This window comes from Capra hircus, chromosome 14 (genome assembly GCF_001704415.2).
Source record: "Capra hircus breed San Clemente chromosome 14, ASM170441v1, whole genome shotgun sequence".
In the NCBI taxonomy this organism is placed as follows: Eukaryota; Metazoa; Chordata; class Mammalia; order Artiodactyla; family Bovidae; genus Capra; species Capra hircus.
The window spans coordinates 65,862,112-65,882,059 of NC_030821.1; the positions used below are offsets into that span (position 1 = coordinate 65,862,112).

Below are 19,948 nucleotides of genomic sequence, written 5' to 3' on the forward strand. Positions count from 1 at the left end.
AAATAATTGCAAATGTGAGTGGACAATTTGTTGTTGCTGTTGTTGAGTCATTAAGTTGTGTCTGACTCTTTGGGCATTAAAAATGATCTCTGGCTGAAACTGGCAGCTAAAAGGAAGACCAAGCAGACACCCAGATGAGGGAACAGCTGCCGCTGTACACATGGGTATGTGTGGAAATCAGCTGGGGAAGCTCTGGCTGCAGAGAGATGGCTGGTACCTCCTGGAGCCAGCTGGACTCGGATGCCCACAGAGAATGGGCCCCTTTGTTCTCTGGGACAATCAGCCCGGTCAGCTCTGGGAGGAGTGATTTTCTCGTCGACTCCTCCTCTGTGTGTCTGTTTCTGAAACAGAGAGTAATACAGTGGGCCAGTGTCTTGGAATGCTGGTTTTTCCCCTTTGCCTTGAGACACAGCCTGTCTAGGGAATAGTTGCTGCCTGCCAGAAGCTGAGGATTCTAGGATCTTATTACAGATCCATTTTGTAAGCTGGGCTAAAGCTTTACCATTCGCACAATGAGAGATGTACTGTTTAATTTGTCAGAGATAAGAGATATTGGTTTTTACTGGTCCTCGGGAAGAGAAAGTTCTGTATGTATACTAATCTAATGTTCCCCATATTTTAGTCATTCGCATAGTATATCCACTAAATGTCCACAGCTATCTAGGTCTACATTATTATTTGCTTATTATTTTTCTCTCAGTTGACCTAGTTTGTTTTGCTTAAAGTTATTTTCCAGAAAGAAACTTTCTGTTAGCACTGAAGTGGAAAACCAGTGTTGCTTGCTTAAACAGAAGGTAAGCATAAAAAATCTGCACCACTATTAAAAATTTAAAGACGTGAGGTTAATTGCAGTTATGCAACGAGTAGCTTTGAACACACTCTGGCTTTTCTCAGCTCTTTGTCTCTCCTCAGAGACCTTCTTTAATGACAAGTGTCATTTATTTGCCATCCTTCCGGGAAAGCTGGCTCAAGTGTTACTGTCTACACTCCCAGATTCTCCTCTCCCTCCTTTCATTTCTGTGGGCGCCTATTGGGAATGAGCAGTAAACCACATAAAGCACAGAGGAAGAGTTTCATTCATTTGCCTGGTAGCTCTGTGTCCTCTGAGGACTTCCCCTCCCCTATTCCACACGGTCTCACTGGGGCTGTCAGTCATGAGGCTTGAGCCCCATTGTCTTGCCCTTGGGTGGACACGCACCCTGTCACTCAGGCAGTACTGACTGGTTCCAGAGTGGGGATGTAATCCAAGCAGGATCAGTTAGAATTTTTCCTGCTTTGATATATAGATATTGGGAGAGAGATGTCTCTCCCTGGTGGGTTTGCTAAGCTAACTGAGTGTGAGTGTAGTGTGTGTTGGTGGCCATGTGGTCCACTCCATGAAGGAAGCATGGGTTCAGTATGAAGCAAAGCAGAGGTAATAAGAGTGGAAATACGGAGAGAGAGAGAGAGAGAGAGAGAGAGAGAGAGAGAGAGAGAGAGAGAGAGAGAGAGAGAGAGAGAGAGAATATAACTAGGGACTGGAGGAGGGCTGACTTTTAGGTTTTGGTTAATGGAGAATCATATGATTCTAGAGCTGAAGGGATATCAGGACCCCTCCCTGCCATTGCCTTTTGCAGTGTAGTGTATAGCCCATCTTCCCTGCCCTCCTCTATTTTTTGACCCCGTGTGACATAAGGGATCTTAGTTCCCCAACCAGGGATCAAACCCACACTCCCTGCAGTAGAAGCGCCGTGTCTTAACCCCTGGACCTTTATTTAGGGAAGTCCCACCTGGCCCATCTTACAGTATCTATTCCTGAAACAAGGTGGAGAGGGACTCATATTTGTTGAGCACCTGCCACATGCTAGACGACTCCTTCACTGACAGACCTTTCTTCACGGGGAAGAGTAGGCGTTAGTCACCTGATTTACAGAGGAGGAAGCCTGGGTTCACGCAAGTCAGAGCACCTATCTGTGTTCTTGCAGGATGCATGTGTGCACCAGCTCAATTTGTCTCCTAAAGCCCATGCTCTTGTGTTTCCTGCACCATCCTCTGTGTGTGCATGCTCAGTCACTTCAGTCATATCCAACTCTGTGCAACCCTATAGACCGTAGCCTTTCAGGCTCCTCTGTCCATGGAATTTTCCAGGCAAGAATACCAGAGTGGGTTGCCATGCCCTCCTCCAGGGGATCTTCCCAACCCAGGGATCAAACCCATGGCATCTCCTGTGTCTTCTGCATCGCGGGCAGATTCTTTACTGCTGAGCCACCTAGGAAACCCTGCACCATCCTGCCTCTCATCTCATTATGACTGGTACCTTCACATTCAGTGGAGGGATGGTGTGTCCCATTTTCCTCTCCCAATCTTTTGTCAGCTGTAAGAAAACTATCTGGGACTTAGGAAGGCTTGTTGGCAGGACCAGAAATATGATTTGTGGAGCTCAGTGCAAAATGAAAATGTAGGGCTCTTTGTTCAAAAGTGATTGAGAATTTCAAGTGCCATCCAAGCCTTTAACCAAGAGCAGGGCCTTTGTAAGTGCGGGACCCTGTGCAGCTGCGTAGGCTGCACACTGACCAAGCTCACCCTGCTCTTTGATCACATTCTCAAAGGGCTGGTTCTCTGGGTGTGGGAGTGTGGGAAGGAGCAATCTCAAAGAAGTAGACTGTGTCTCTGCTTTTCATCAGGAGTATTATGGGTGGCTCAGGAAGTGAGGTGGAGTTGAACCAGAGCAGCAGAAATCTAGTAACAGGCTGATTCATAAACAGTTCTGTAGGTCACTTTAGCTTCATCCATGAAAGAATTCAGTGGAACTCTTATTATCTATCCCACTTCCCAACTGACAAGTTGAAACAGAGATGGGGGCCCTGTGAATGGTTTTGGTTATGCCTGAGGGTCCTGGCTGAGGGGCGGTGAGGGTGGGGAGGGGTCCAGGTGGGTTTACGCTTGCCCAGCTCTGTGCTGGCAGTCTGCTTCTTCCCCAGGGGGAGACTTATTTCCTCATTGGCACAAAGATGCTGCCAGGGCTTGCAGAAGCCATGAGGAGACTTGTTCAAGATCCCCGGGCCAGGTAACTGCAGAATTGAAGCCAGGGCTTTAACCAGGACTGTCTGGTAGTGAGCTATGGGATGCCATTCCGTCTCTGTTTTAGTAAGACGGTTCCATGATACAAATATCATGGAGTTGTAAGAGGGGAGGGATGTGAAAAGGAACCTCTGAACAGGGGCAGTTTGTATATCCAAGACCAAAAAAGTACAAATAAGTGTCCTTTAGGCCAAAATAATATTGATGTCTGAGCAAGGTGGGACCATGTTGGGGGGAAAGGAGGCTGGTGGAGGGTGTGCATTGGGAAAGGGTTGAGCCACATGTCAGGAATAAAGATGATGTTGAGACTTCATTTTTTCATTTACAACTAATGCAGCGTGTAAGTCTCTATCAGACATATGACTCTCAGCAGGGCAGGATAAAGTAACTGCCCCCTTCTAGGAATGAGTCTTAGCTGTCTTGGTTATCTTTCCTTATCAGAAGAGAATTCCATCTTGTTGCTAGTTGTTCAATCACTTAGTCATGTCCAACTGTAGCCTGCCAGGCTCCTCTGTCCATAGGGTTCTCCAGGCAAGAATACTGGAGTGGGTTGCCATTCCCTTCTCCAGGAGATCTTCCCAACCCAGGAATCGAATCCACATCTCCTGCATTGGCAGGCAGATTCTAACAGCAGGATATTCGATGTCAGAGGGAAGGAACTGTGTTTTGTGATTTTAAAAAGAAAAAAAGAAAAAGAAAACAGTCTGTTTGGAAGGAATCTTCCCCTCGGCACGGCCAGGTCTGCGTCTACAATGGCTGCATTCATTAGCCATGGCCAGTGTTGATGCAAGGGCTGTCCTTGGCTTGTTCCAATGAGCCGGGTAACAGCTTCTCCGGAATGCACATGGAGCAGACATTCGTCCTCCATGGTTCATTGTTAATGGGCCGGACAGCTGACTCTGGGGCCTTGGGCCAATTTGCTCATCAGAAGATTTTGTTTTGAAACCTGAGGCCACTGAACAGAACTTCCATACAAAGCAGGTCTGCAGGAATGTGAACCAGACACAAAATGGCAATGCAGGAGACCCCAGGATGGGGACGAAAGGTTGAGTTTGCGACATGGTTATTCTACCTGCTTTCTACTGCTGCTGCTGCTGCTGCTAAGTCGCTTCAGTTGTGTCCGACTCTTTGCGACCCCATGGACTGCAGCCCACCAGGCTCCTCCGTCCATGGGATTTTCCAGCCAAGAGTACTGGAGTGGGGTGCCGTTGCTTTCTACTACAAGGCATCAAAGAGCTGGGGCAACATTCCTTTTTTGTTTTTGTTTTTGTTCTTAAATAGCGTTTGCACTGATACTCAGGAGACACGTAAAAAGGACATGATGCTAGTTGTTAATAAAAATGATTACAGGTCCGGGTTTGAGGCCACACAGATTCAAGTTTGAATGTGGTCCTGCCCCTCTGCAGCCATGTGAACCTGAGCAAATTAAACTCTAAGCCACTATTTCCTCATCTGTAAAATGGGGGCAGTGTCTGCCTTCTGAGATCAGAGACTTACTTGAAATAACATTTCCAGTGCCAGATGATTAGATAAGCCGCAGACATGTTAGTCTTGTCTCTGCTACTTTGGGCAAACTCTTTTTTGTTGTTGTTTTGTAGTGATAGTTAGGCTTTCAAGTCTGTGTATTTTGACTTGGCAAATTTGGAAGGTATACACGTATTTTCTAAACTTGAAATTATGAGATTCTATTATCTGTCTATTCATCCATCTATCATCTATCTATTATCTAGCTATCTATTCATCCATCCAGCTATTATCTATCTTGCAGTGCCCCAGAAGACATCATGTTTATAATAAGTAGCCACTGAGGATATGTTAATGGGCTTCCCTGGTTGCTCAGTGGTAAAAAAAATCCTCCTACAATACAAGAGACACAGGAGACACGGGTTGACCCCTGGGTTGGAAAGATCCCCTGGAGGAGGGCATGACAACCCACTCCAGTATTCTTGCCTGGAGAACCCCATGGACAGAGGAACCTGGTGGGCTGCAGTCCATGGGGTCGCAGAGAGTTGGACAAAACTGAAATGACTTAGAACACATGTACAGGGATATAATAGTCAACTTTAAGTACACAGTTTTCTAGTCAGACTGCATTTGAATCCCGTGGGGACTGCTTATTTCCTCTGTGACCTTGGGCAAGATTGGGAAACTCTCTGTGCCGTGGCTTCCTCATGGTGAAATGTAGATAATATCACCTATCTCATAGGTTTCCTGTGAGAGTTCAAATAAGTCATTCATGCAAAGCATCTGAAAGGAAGCCTAGCAGAAATCATGTGTTAAAATAAATGGAAAAAATATTTGTTGAAGGCAGATCAGCCCTGACCTTTCTAGAATATTCGAAACCTTTCCTGCTTGAGGGGTTTTCACCTTGTAAATGGCTCTCTAAAGATCAGTTTTTCACTCATCACCTGCAGCGTGGCTCCAGAGTTCTAAGCATGCACTTCACTGCGGGCAGTAAAGTGGTTACTAGTTCAGGCTGTGTGGAGTCCAGATGATCTGGGCTGACACCACAACCACATTCTGGCCAGCATGACAGTTTGCACCCGCTGGGTGTGAGGGTCCCATTGAGATTCAAGGCTGGTGCAGAGCCAACCATCGCACTGCTCAGTCCAGGCTCAAAATGAAGCAAATACTTCCAACACTACAGAGAGCACTGCCTGGTACCTGATTCCTCTGGGAGATTTTTGATTTTTTCTTTCTTGTCTATATGTCATCTTTCTGTGCTTTCATGTCCTTGCATCTCAAACAGGGACACCGAGGATCCATGTTTCTGGAGGAAGGACGCAAAGAAAGTAAATCGAATCCAGGAGCCTAGGAAGCAGTGCCACCTAGGAAGGAAAAGGGTTGAGAACATCACTCTGAAATGACTCCGGTTTAGCACATTGATTGTCCAGTAGGAAAGGTAGCTCTCTATTGAGTTCTGACATCTTTATCGAGTTTTGATATCTTTATCGAGTTTCGATACTCCCAGCCAGAAGGATGAAGGGGAGGAACAGACACCCAAAGGCTTCTGACTCCGTGCAGTTCAAGCAAGGCTTAACTCTTAGGATCAAGAGGGAATATTTTACGAAATCTTCCGCCAGCTCCCAGCAAACTCAGGCGATGGTGTATGTTGAAACAAAGGATATGGTTTGCAAATTCGTTGCTCTATGCATTACATTATAACTAAGATTTTCCAGATAGGTCATCCAGCCCGAGTACACGCATATTTAAATACACTCCTACTCATCAGTAGGTGTAACCTGCTTAGGTGACCTGATCTTCTACTTGGTTAACATCAAGACTGGAAAATAATACAGTGTCTTGTGAGAGACAAGTGAATTCATTGAAAAGCAATGCCCTGCAGGCAAATTAGACTATCCTCTAGCAGTTCCTCCCCTTTCACCTGCTTTCTCGCCTCCCTTCTCTTTTTCCTTTTCCTTCTTCCCCTTTCTCCTTCCTCCTTCTATTTTTCTTCCCTCCTCTTCCTTCAACAAACAAGCACTGAAGATCTATTATGTGGCAAGCACTACCCCAGGTGAGGGGGACTCAATGGGTCTATTAATTGTAACCCTTGTCCTCAGGGAAATAAACACAGAAATAGATCAATGACCATTGCGTTAGGATATACTAAGCACTTTGGCTGCAAACAGCTGAGAAGAGAAAGAGGAATTTCTATGGAGAAGTTGACATTTGTGCTGGCTCTTCAAAGATGCATAGGAGTTCAGTCAGTTCAGTTCAGTCACTCAGTCGTGTCTGACTCTTTGTGACCCCATGAATCGCAGCACGCCAGGCCTCCCTGTCCTTCACCAACTCCCAGAGTTCACTCAGACTCATGTCCATCGAGTAAGTGATGCCATCCAGCCATCTCATCCTCGGTCATCCCCTTCTCCTCCTGCCCACAATCCCTCCCTGCATCAGAGTCTTTTCCAATGAGTCAACTCTTCGCATGAGGTGGCCAAAGTACTGGAGTTTCAGCTTCAGCATCATTTCTTCCAAAGAAATCCCAGGGCTGATCTCCCTCAGAATGGACTGGTTGGATCTCCTTGCAGTCCAAGTGGCTCTCAAGAGTCTTCTCCAACATTACAGTTCAAACGCATCAATTCTTCAGCGCTCAGCCTTCTTCACAGTCCAACTCTCACATCCATACATGACCACTGGAAAAACCATAGCCTTGACTAGACGGACCTTTGTTGGCAAAGTAATATCTCTGCTTTTGAATAGGAGTTAGGCAAGCGCAAAAAAGGGGGAAGAGGAAGGGTGGAAATGGAAGAAAAGGGACAGTCCAGGGAGAAACTATAGCATGATGCTTCCTGGGTCTGTGTGCATGCGTGCTTACTGTGACCTGTGACAGCGCTGCTGCAGGACAAGCATGATCTGAATGTGATGTAAAGACAAAATGTGAACTTGGGAGTCGGTCCCACTGTGTTCAGTTACTCTTTGCCCCTTGCTGGTCGTAGGCCTGCAAGCAAGCCGACCCATCTGTCCAAGCCTGTGCTGTCTCGTCTTCACAGCAGGGCGGCACCAGCTCGCCGCAGCGTGCGCTTTGGCTGTGGTCGTGCTCAGGGTGCAGTCGCACCATGCCAGGTTACAATCAGCACACGGACGGCGGCACGTAGGCGGTGGGGTGCTGGATGACAGGAGGAGGTAAGGGTCATTTGTAAACTCGGAAGTATTATCAAAAAGGAATGGGAGTGGCATTTGGATTGTTTGCTCTTTCCAGCGCTGGTCTCCAGAAGCTTTCGCTGTCTGTAGTCTGCTGGGTAAATATTTAAAAGTGGTTGCTTGGTATCCAGACCCTGAGACAGGAAGTCTCCGAGGCAGAGCTGGGGAGCAGAGGGCAGAGGGCTCACTGTACACTGATCTGAAGAGGCCTGCTGTGTGAGCTGACACAGAATCAGGAGGGGATGGGGAAGACTAGTAACAAGGGGTGGGATTAGAGCTAAGCAATGGCCTAGGCTTATTAAACAGGAGCAAAATGAAGGCTGGGCTAGGGAGACCCTCAGACACACCTGCACTCTCCTCAGCGTTAGCAAGACCATTGCCATGCTGGTTTGTGGTACCTTGAGTGAATGTTGGCCATTTGGGCTAAACTTGCCTTGTATAGAGTTGGGGCAACTGAGGTTCACTTTGGGCCAGAAACTTCTTTCTGATCACATAGGTAACCATCCCACCCCACACCCCTCTTCAAGATATCTGCCTTTGAACTTGGTGTGATGCTGGTTCTCTCATCCTTTCAAAGTCTCTGTTTTCCCATCTGCAAGATGGTAATAATAGTATCTCTCTCGTGGGTTGTTATAAGGATATGGGTCAAAAATGCTTAGCAGGATACTCGGCATGTGGTAAGGGCTCAGGGTTATTTTTAGCACTTCCTTCTATCTTGACCTGATTCCGGCTGTGTTGAACAAGCCCCTGACATGGTGCCTTGTATGCCAGCTTTAAAATAGCTCATTACATAATTTTGTCCAAAAACCATTTTTTACTTGTAGCTAAGTAGTAGCAGGAGCTAAGAGTTTAAGAGAAATTTATGGGAGAAACACTTCAAATTGAGAATGACAGCTGAATATAACACATTTACTACATGCCCGGCACAGATCCAAACAATTGACATATACTCACTCAGTCTTCACAATAACCCCATGAAGTAAGTATGAAGGCTGGGCTAGGGAGACCCTCCTATTTTGCAGATGAGGAAACCAGAGCACAGAGAGGTTAATTAATTGCCTGAGGTCACACAGCTAGTAAGTGATGGAATTCAAACCTACACAGTCTGGATCCAGAAACTCTACTGTTGACTTCTCATCAACCAATTTTTTGTCCCTGTCAAAATTGTTTATTTAAAAGAAATTTGATGGTAGAAAAGTTCATTTCAACTCTTGAAATGCTAGTTTTTAAAAATAGAAACATCAGTGGAAACCTGTGACTAGTCTGCTGACCAGGGAAGCTGAGGACCACGTGCATGGCCATGGGGTCAATAAATGTTCCTGATGATGAGTCAATAGGAACTGAAATGAAAAATAAAGGCCAGTTATCACTATTTGCAAGGCAAAAGGGAAAGCCTCTCCCAGGGCAAAGTGTGTGTGCAGGGCAGATGTTATTGTCAAACTCTGCTACCAATATTCCTTCTGAGTCAAATGAAATTGTATTTTCAGCTTCTTTTCTGTAAAATGGGACCAATACCTACTGTACCCAGCAGAATCTCAGGAAGATAAGATGAATGGTGTTCGCAATGACAATGTGAGTATCATTCACCATAGCCAGGATTTAGAAATGACCTATGGGGCTTCCCTGGTGGCTCAGCTGGTAAAGAATCTGCCTGTAATGCAGGAGACCCAGTTCAATCCCTGGGTTGGGAAGATCCCATGAAGAAGGAAATGGCAACCAACTCCAGTATTCTTGCCTGGAGAATTCCATGGAGAGAGGAACCTGGCAGGCTACAATCCATAGAACTGCAAAGAGTCGGACATTACTGAACAACTAACACTTTCACTTTTCGTGTGTCTGTCAAAGGATGAATAAAGAAGATGTGGCAGATAGCTAGCTAGCTAGATAAATAGACAAACAAACTTGAGATATTATGTCATATATATATATATAAAATGGAATATTATTCAGCCTTGAGAAAGAAGGAAATCCTGTTATTTCCAACAACATGGATGGATCTTGAGGGCATTATACTAAGTGAAATAAGTCAGAGAAAGACAAATACTATATGATATCACTTATATGTGGAGTCTAAAAAAGCTGATAGAAACACTGAAGTGGCGGTTACCAGGAACCAGGAGAAAAGGAACAAGGTTAGCTAAAGCATACAAACTCGCAGCTGTAAGATGAATAAGTTCTAGGGATCTAATGCATAACATAGTGGTTATAGTTAAATAATACTGTATTATATACTTGAAAGCTGCCAAGAAAGTATCTTAAATGTCCTCACCACAAAAAAGAAATGGTAACTGCATGCCACGTTGCAGGTGTTAGCTAATGCTATGCTGGTAACCATTTTGCAATATGTAAGTGTATCAAGTCAACACTTTAAACTTACGTAATATTATGCATCAGTTTATTTCAGTAAAGCTGGAGGGACTTCCCTGGGGGTCCCGTGATTAAAACTCTTGTGCACCCACTCCAGTGTTCTTGCCTGGAGAATCCCAGAGACGGGGGAGCCTGGTGGGCTGCCGTCTATGTGGTCGCACAGAGTCGGACACGACTGAAGTGACTTAGCAGCAGTAGCAGCAGCAAGACATATGTATATACTAGGTATGGGCTTCCCAGGTGGCTCATTGGTAAAGAATCTGCCTGCCAATGCATAGGAAACATGGGTTTGATCTCTGGGTCGGAGATGGAAATGGCAATCCACTCCAGCATCACTGCCTGGATAATCCCATGGACAGATGAGCCTGGCAGGTTGCAGTCCATGGGGTTGCAGAGTCAGACAGGACTAAGTGACTGAGCATGCACGCAGATATATGAGGTATAGGTATTTTAAAAACTCTCCAGATAATTCTAATGTGTAACCAAGGATGAAAACCACTGGTCTCATAAAAATTAAGACATTTCCAACTGATATTTCAATGAATGAGAAAGGTTTAAAAATATATACACTGAGTGTTTGTACAAGTAAGAAATCCTAGACTTTATCCAGGGTGTAAAAGATAAAGGGAAGAGTTTTATCAGAGATTCTTAGGGTAGAAATTCAACCAAGTGAATTTTGAAACCAAGTTTTCAAAGTAGATAACATGGAACACTGAAGATATTAAAACCCACTGGATTTCCAACTGGGAGAGGAGGTCCTTTTAAAATTCTCTCTAGATTCTTGTGAATAGTCAGTCTTTGTCTGGTAATATGTTTTTCACACTTTTCCAGTCCAGGAGCTGGCAAACTATAGACTGGGGCCAAATCTAGTCCATTACCTGTTTTTGTAAATAAAGTTTTTATTTACTTAACAGAACGAACATGGGACATAACCAACCCACTCATACCCATTTGGTCAATGATTGCTCCCACACTACAATAGCAGAATTGAGTAGCTACGACAAAGGTTGTAAGGCTTCCCTGGTGGTTCAGTGGTAGAGAAATGGCCTGTAATGCAGGAGGCACAGGTTCAGTCCCTGGGTGGGGAAGAGCAACCCACCACAGTATTCTTGCCTGGGAAATCCCATGGACAGAGGAGGCTGGTGGTCTATAGCCCATGGTGTGGCAAGAGCCGGGCACAACTTAGCGTCTAAACCACTACCAACAACAAAGACTATGTGGCCCAGAAAGCCTCAGAAGTTACTCTGCAAACACCTTCTCTATTTTATGCAAACTAGTGTTTTTTATCAGAAAACAAATGACAGAATCTGAGCCTTTGGCTGGCAATAGTATTTAGATTAATACACTCTTCTCACTTTTTGTATTTGTGTCAACTGATACTAGTTTCCCATTTATGGTATTATTACAAGGTTTCTTTTTAAGATAAATTTGTGTCAAAAAGATGAGTGGATTCAAAGAAAATAATTAGAACGATTAATAAGACATGTGGCACAAGTATTTGGAAGCATTCCAAAAGGTCACACTTAAGTGTGAAGTCTGGGAAACATTGTTCATTGTATTCAATCACCTCATTTTACAGATACACTGAAGCTTGATGGTGAAGTCATCTGCCCAGAGTCACTTACTCGATTATGGAAAAATACTGGATTCCTATCTCCAAGGACAATGTCCTTTTACCCCTAACTGGCCACTCATTTGTACTTTGAAACCAGTTAGCATGAATGCAAAGTATTGTACTATTTAAAGTCGATGAATTTAGAGCTAGATACTGTCCTGGTGACATTTCCACAGATACATTTAGTAGACACTGAGAGGCAATTTGAAACACAACAGAGGGGTCATTCACCTCTTTAAACATGAATCTTGGGTGACTAGTGGCATATTGTTTCATCTAGTTGATTGCTTCTTGGCCATGGTTTCCTTGAAACAATAAGTTTGATTAAACGTCTTGCTTTTTTGGGTTTTAAATCCAAATCCACTTAAATGCTTGTCAGAACAAAAAGCTAAACTATTAAATAGAAAAAAACACATATAGTAGTATATTCTGCTGGGTATATTTAAGCACAGTTTCAATCTTACAAGAATATTTGGTAGTTTTTGCCATGCAACTATTCCTCCATTTTAATTAGGACTTACCATGGTCACATTGACTAATAGCAAAGCTGATTCCTCTGTTCTTAGATCCTCTTTCCACTTGAATCAGCTTTTGAAGTCTGTTAGCCAAAGATGTGGACCAGATAGCTAGGAAAGCATGTTAGGAAACCTTTGAAGGGTGCTGAGAACCAGGGAGCTCTTTGTTTCTATTGATTCATCCTTTCAAAGATGGAGTTTTCACAGTGACAGGTGTGCCTATTAAAGGTTTGGCCATCACTCTCTTAGCGTTAGTCTCAGTCATGTCTGACCCTTTGTGACACCATGGACTGTAGCCCGCCAGGCTTCTCTGTCCGTGGAATACTCCAGGCAAGAATACTGGAGTAGGTAGCCATTCCCTTCTCTGGGGGATATTCCCGACCCAGGGATTGAACCCAGGTCTCCTACATTGCAGGCAGATTCTTTACCATCTTTACCATCTGAGCCACTAGGAAAGCCGTCACTCTGAATGAGTACAAATATTTGCAAGACTGGGCAAATAAGGCTGAACATAGAAAAAGTATCCCCTTGGATCAGATCTCAAAATGATATACTTGCATAGGCTGTGTGTTCTGAAAAGTAAGTGCAACTTTTTAGATTTTAAAAAGTGATCTTTCTTTTAAATTTGGGGTTTCTGTAAATTTAAAGTTTATAGATTAGCATTTTAAGAACAACGTTTAAAGAAGATTGGCATTGTTAGGTCATTTTCCAGAAAGACACAATTTCTTAGGCTATGCTCTTTGGGTTATACATCTCAATGTGGTATTTACCGTCAAAGGTGACTATGAGGTTGAGACTTGACCTTAAGGAGATGTGAACTTAAGACTCATCAAAGTGGTGGGTGCCATTGTTTCCAAAGATACTAGCGATACACTCAGAAACACAAACAATGTGAGAAGCCTACCACACCCTGTCTCTGGTCTTGAAAGTCTTGCTTTTCAGGAGTTTTAAATCCAAATCCACTTTGATGTTTGTCAGAGCAAAAAGTTAAACTATTATTAATAAATAGAAAAAATACATTGCAGTGTACTCCATTGGGTATATTTAAGCACAGTTTCCATCTTCTAAGAATATTTAGTAATTTCACCATGTAGCTACACCTCCATTTTAACTAGGACTGGCCAGGGTCACATTGACCAGTAGCAAGCCTGATTCCTCCATTCAGGGGGAGATTGACTGGGGCAAGTCTTTGAGGGGGCTCCACCCAGAGGAGAGGTGAGCAAACTGACTCCTGATTATTTCAGATAGTGCCTTTCCAGATAAGCACTGTTCATCTAGGTAGGAAAACCAGTAGCTCGGCAGGCTTGTCCCTGGGTATTTCTACAGGGAAGCTCTTTGCATTCTGGCTATCAGAACTTTATTAATAAGGACTTTTGGGGTGGGGGGAACCACTGCCTCTCGACTGCCGAGGTCATCAACAGGAGGACAAGGGTCAAGGTTCAAGATGAGTTGGCTTTTGCCCTGTGATAAGAGGGGCAATCGGTGGGAGAGAGAGCCTGGGCCAGAGGGGCAGGAAGGCATGACTGCTGGTGGAAGCTCAGCCAGATAAGGACATTATCGGGACTTCTCCTGCCCAGTGGCCTTGCTTTCCCATTTAAGGTCTGTGCCTCGTGAAGTGGTTCTCAACTGACAAGGAGTGATTTTGCCCCTCTAGGGACATTGGGCAATGTCTAGAGAGTTTTTGGTTGTCACAAATAGGGGAGTGTTGGTGGTATCTAGTCACACAGGCCAAGGGACTCTAATAAACATTCTACCGGGCACACAACCACCCCCTGCAGCAAAGAATTACCTGGTTCCAAGTGCCAGTAGTGCTAAGCTCTGATCTGTGAAGGGTCTACAGCCCTGATCACATGGCTGTGACTGTTCTGTCAACATGTTACCTGCAGGTGTTGAGAAGGCCAAGCTTCTGGTGGCAAATGACACCTAGGTAACAAGGTCCCCAGTCACAAAGAGGGCATTGCTGTGGTTACTTAAGAGAGGGGATTAGAAGTGGACCATGGTGTCTTTCTCTTTTATTCTCTTTCAAAGGAACCTAGATGACACATCTGAAAGATGAGTACGGGGATAAGGTAACTAGGAGGAAGAGTTCAAGTTCAAGTTGGTCCCAAGGTAAAAGCTTGTTATCCCCACCAGCTTCTTTGTCTGAATCACAGCCTCAGCTGACAGCCCCAGTTGGCAGCTCCTTTGGGAGGCCTTTCAGTACTGTGTTGGGCTGGACAACCCCGAGTTTCTACTAGAGGCAGAAAGCCATCAGTATCTCAAAACCAGATTTTGTGTCCTGGGGGAAATGTCTGCTTTGAGGTTGTCCACAGATTGTTTGGGGATTTAGAGGCCTCTAAAGAGTGTTAAGCCTTCAGATAGTCAATGACTGCTGTATTGCCTTAACAAAAGTGCACTTGGAGGATAAGGTGGTGATGGGGTGATGATGGCTATTTCTCAGCTATGAAAGGAGACATGCTTTCAAGAGTGATGAAAAATGAAGCACTCTTCCCATTAGAGAAGAATTGTCCATGTCCTTTTTCTATTGCCAAAAACTGTTTTTTTCTCCCCTTCCAATTCAATGAGCATATAAACTTGGGATTTATTGCTTACAGGAAAAAAGGAAGCGAGTATACTCTGGGATCCTCTGGAATCAATGATAAGTGGGCAGATGGAATTGAGAATTGAAAATATTAGGGGCTGAGCTGAGCCATTGCAGCACTGAATAGTGCTGTGTATTGGGGCATAATCAACATTTTATGAACAAGTTCAGATTTGCTGAAAAGGAAACAAGGTGAAAGAGTGAAATTTGCTTTAAGCAGATTTTTGTCTCCTCTAGAATCAAAACAATGAATGCTATTCTTTCCCCTGGTAAGAGAGTTGAAATATGCGTTGGATCCAAACTTCTTAATTATTTCTCTAAAATTCTTTTCATCATTTTTTCTTCCTTTTCATTCCCACCACAATCCAAACCCACATCATCGGAAGGGTGATTTATTCTACTGCCTTCCCATCTGATCTTCAAATCTTCCTTCTCTTTCTATTTCAGTCGTAGTCATATTTGTACTCATAGTTGGGGGTGGGAGGGAGGCGCTAGAAGGAGAGGATATATGTATATATATAACTGATTCCCTTTGTGTACAGCAGAAACAGCATTGTAAAGCAACACAACATTATAAGGCACATATACTCCAATAAAAAATAAAATAATAAAACTATGACTCTACATTTAAAAACAAAAAAACCAGTAGTTGTAAGAAAGTGATACTGACAAAGCAATGCCACCCACCCCTAAGAATAGGTAAGGCCAGCCTTGGCTAAGGTGATAGTCCAGGAAACAGGTACATACCCAAGTCAATCAGAATTACCCTTGGCATTGAACGTATGGATGCTTAGAGAAAACTCTTTTCCTTAGGGTAGTTAATCTGGAGCTATGTGAGGCTGTGGAATTCTCTGTGCTGCCTGAACTGTCTGTGACCAGGTCTCCCTCTCATCAACTCCTTTTGCCTTCCCCACCATTCAAGAGGCAAGGTTCATTTTCGATAGGAGAGAATGAGGCCAAGACATAGAAAGAAGGAGAGAGTGAGAGAGAGAGAGGAGAGGGAAAGAACACTTACTGACAAGATGATTTCCCCAGTGCTCGGGATGAATCGTGATCCATCACCGTGCTCTTCATCTTTGTCCGTCATTGGTCTTGGAGTGGGCTTTTGACCAATTCCGGCCAATTTGACAAAGGCATGTCTGCCTGGGGTTTCCCAGAAGATTTTCCTCACTGACAGGGGACTGTTTACAGGAAGAGAAACCCACTTTTTCTCTACCCCTTTCCTTCTTGCCTGTGACCCTATCCTGTGAGATCGCAAACCTGAGCACACACGTGGCCATTCTCTTGCATCCATGAGTGGAGATGTTGCCAGTACCTCGGGGGTGGCAGAATGGAAAGGCAGAGGTACCCTGAGTCCCTAGTGATGGGACTGAACTGCTGAACCAGCCCTGGAGTTTCCTGCATTCAGGCTTCCGGTCAGAGTTAATAACTTAAGGTCTTTGTTATTAAGCCACTGTCAGTCCAGTAGTTTGTGAATAAATACATACTCACTTAAAAACAAAACGAAACAAAACCCCAGAATTTATACTTACAAACCACCTCAACCCCAGACTTGTCTCTTGAGTTTCAGATCCAGCTATGTTAGGTATAATACCCAGATATTTCAAACCCAACAGATCCCCAAACCAAATTCATCGTTTCACCTTGCAGACTTGTCCTCACTCCCAGGGTGTGCCACTATCATCCCGCATTCACAGCCAGGTACCTGGGGGTCCCTGTGGAGTCTTTCTTGTCCCCCACCTCCCATATCCTGTCAGTCAGCAAGTTATGTCTGTTTGACTCTCCCATCTGTCCTTTTCTCTCCAATCCCACTGTCTCTGTTTCAGTTCAGGGCAGGGGTTCATCATCTTTCTCCAGGGCCACTGTCTTTCAAGGGCTGTACTCGCCGTTGGTCGTGTTTCTCTCCAAACCTTTCTCTACCAGCTTCCAGCACAGTCCATCCATAATGCCCACCTTGCCATCCCCTTGTATGAGATTGACCGGGACTTCTCTGTTGCCTAAGATAGTAGTTCTCCAGGTGTGGTACCTAGACAGCAGCGTCAGCATCACCAGGGAACTTGTCAGAAATGCAGATTCTCAGGTCCCACTATAGAGCGTCTACTGAATCAGACTCTCTGCAGATGGGGCCTAGCTCTCTGTTTAAATAAGTCTTCCAAAGGAATCTGCTATGCAACGTTTGAAAACCACTACTAGCTTAAGGCAATGAAACCCAGTTTCCTTGGAGTAGTGGGTTGACTAGTGCCCCTGAATTCATGTCTACTCAGAACCTCAGAATGTGACAGTATTTGGAAATTGAACCTTTGCATATATGATTAGTTAAGGAGTTTTAGATGAGCTCAGACTGAGGGAGGGTCCTAAATCCAGTGATTGGTGTCCTCATAAGAGGAGGAGACTCAGGTTCGATCCCCGATCCAGGAAGATCCCACATGTCACAGAACAGCTAAGCCCATGCACCGCAGCTACTGAGCCTGTGCTCCAGAGCCCAGGAGGCACAGCTCCTGAAGCCTGTGCCCCACAGCGAGAGAAGCCGCTGCAACGAGAAGGCTATGCACTGCAACTAGAGAGTAGCCCACACTCTCTGCAAGTAGACGAAACCCCAGCAGCAACAAAGACCCAGCACAAAAATGAATAAACAAATGTAGTGAAAAAAAGAGAGAAAACGCAGTGAACTGATGAATTCATTCACATTTGCTGTGCGCCAGGTATTGTGTCGGTACTGGGGAAGCTAAGACAAACAAGACACAGTCCATCCCCAGGGCAGTTGGAGCCGTCCGTCCAGTTCTGTCCAGTGATGTATAGAAAGTTCCAGAATCACCTGGGAGAGAAGTGATGGCACTATACACAGAATATTATGGAAGCACTGCAGAAAAGCATCTATTCCAGTGTGGGGATGAGGAGAGAAGGAGAAAGCTCAAATGGAGTAAAGACATCATGAAGTGATAATCCAGTTCCATAGTTGTATACATCCCAGTTGGTTAGCTTCTAGTTGGTGTAATAGGAGCCCAAGACATAGTGTGAAGAATTTCTACCCAAACCTTAATTCATGTTTACCTCTTATTCAGTTTAGTTCAGTTCTGTTCAGTCGCTCAGTCGTGTCCAGCTCTTTGCGACCCCATGAATCGCAGCACGCCAGGCCTCCCTGTCCATCACCAACTCCCAAGTTCACTCAAACTCACGTCCATCGAGTCAGTGATGCCATCCAGCCATCTCGTCCTCTGTCGTCCCCTTCTCCTCCTGCCTCCAATCCCTCCCAGCATCAGAGTCTTTTCCAATGAGTCAACTCTTTGCATGAGGTGGCCAAAGTACTGGAGTTTCAGCTTTAGCATCATTCCTTCCAAAGAACACCCAGGGCTGATCTCCTTCAGAATGGACTGGTTGGATCTCCTTGCAGTCCAAGGGACTCTCAAGAGTCTTCTCCAACACCACAGTTCAAAAGCATCAATTCTTCGCTGCTCAGCTTTCTTCACAGTCCAACTCTCACATCCATACGTGACTACTGGAAAAACCATAGCCTTGACTAGATGGACTTTTGTTGGCAGAGTAACGTCTCTGCTTTTGAATATGCTACCTAGGTTGGTCATAACTTTCCTTCCAAGAGTAAGCATCTTTTACTTTCATGGCTGCACTCACCATCTGCAGTGATTTTGAAGCCCCCAAAATAAAGTCTGACACTGTTTCCACTGTTTCTCCATCTATTTGCCATGAAGTGATGGAACCAGATGCCGTGATCTTAGTTTTCTGAATGTTGAGCTTTAAGCCAAATTTTTCACTTTCCTCTTTCACTTTCATCAGGAGGCTTTTTAGTTTCTCTTCACTTTCTGCCATAAGGGTGGTGTCATCTGCATATATGAGGTTATTGATATTTCTCCTGGCAATCTTGATTCCAGCTTGTGCTTCTTCCAGCCCAGTTTTTCTCATGATGTGCTCTGCATATAAGTTAAATACGCAGGGTGACAATATACAGCCTTGACGTACTCCTTTTCCTATTTGGAAGCAGTCTGTTGTTCTATGTCCAGTTCTAACTGTTGCTTCCTGACCTGCATACAGATTTCTCAAGAGGCAGGTCAGGTGGTCTGGCATTCCCATCTCTTTCAGAATTGTCCACAGTTTATTGTGATCCACACAGTCAAAGGCTTTGGCATAGTCAATAAAGCAGAAATAGATGTTTTCCTGGAACTCTCTTGCTTTTTCCATGATCCAGCGGATGTTGGCAATTTGATCTCTGGTTCCTCTGCCTTTTCTAAAACTAGCTTGAACATCTGGAAGTTCATGGTTCACATATTGCTGAAGCCTAGCTTGGAGAATTTTGAGCATTACTTTGCTAGCATGTGAGATGAGTGCAATTGTGTGGTAGTTTGAGCACTCTGGCATTGCCTTTCTTTGGGATTGGAATGAAAACTGACCTTTTCCAGTCCTGTGGCCACTGCTGAGTTTTCCAAATTTGCTGGCATATTGAGTGCAGCCCTTTCACAGCATCATCTTTCAGGATTTGAAATAGTTCCACTGGAATTCCATCACCTCTACTATTTCTTATTAGATATATTAGTACAACCTCAGACAAATAACCTAACCTCTTTTTGCTTCACTTTCCACAATTTAAAAGAGGACTAATAATAATAGTACCTTACTATTAGAATTGCTGTGAGGACTGACACTTGTATATATGAAGTGCTCTGTAAAGGGCTCAAATTTCGTGGGCCACTGTGCTCAAAGCTATTCACTGTCTCACAACAACTTAAAAAATGTCTGTTTTCATTACCATCATCATTTCAAAAGGCCCTTTTAAACCTCCAGTGATGCCCATTATTGCTGGGCGTTGGGGTCATGTTGCTGTGCTGTAGAGCAGAGATGCTTGGCTGTGTTGGGATATGCTCAAATCCATCCTCTACTCAAAGCGCCCCAGGCTCCTGCACCTTCTGAGTTCCTGGGTCAAGTTTGTCCTGGGTCAAGTTTTCAGCTGCATGCTCTTCTTCTGTGAGTGTATTTGTCCTTGCCAGTCTTTATCCTGCACCTCTTTTAAATGACTGTTTTTAATCTGTTATAGCCAAGAAACCTCCAAAGCTAAGATTGTGTAATTTTGCCTAAAACATAGCTAGACTTCATGTGGGAGAGTTGTCTTTAAATAAAGTTTGCTTTAGTGCATGTCACGTTCTGATGGCAGAGGCC

The 19,948-nt window shown here is 44.4% G+C and overlaps 1 protein-coding gene and 1 long non-coding RNA gene across 3 annotated transcripts in view; one reads left to right on the top strand and one right to left on the bottom strand.

The window, feature by feature from the left end:
- The window catches only part of ANXA13 (annexin A13), a 56,620-nt gene that overhangs the window by 31,620 nt on the left and 5,052 nt on the right, over nt 1-19,948 (bottom strand). The window lies entirely within an intron of this gene.
- Nucleotides 91-9,351, top strand: LOC102190616. The gene is made up of 5 exons (XR_310526.3): nt 91-164; nt 726-794; nt 5,810-5,962; nt 7,500-7,686; nt 9,192-9,351. It is a non-coding gene; the product is annotated as an uncharacterized LOC102190616 (long non-coding RNA).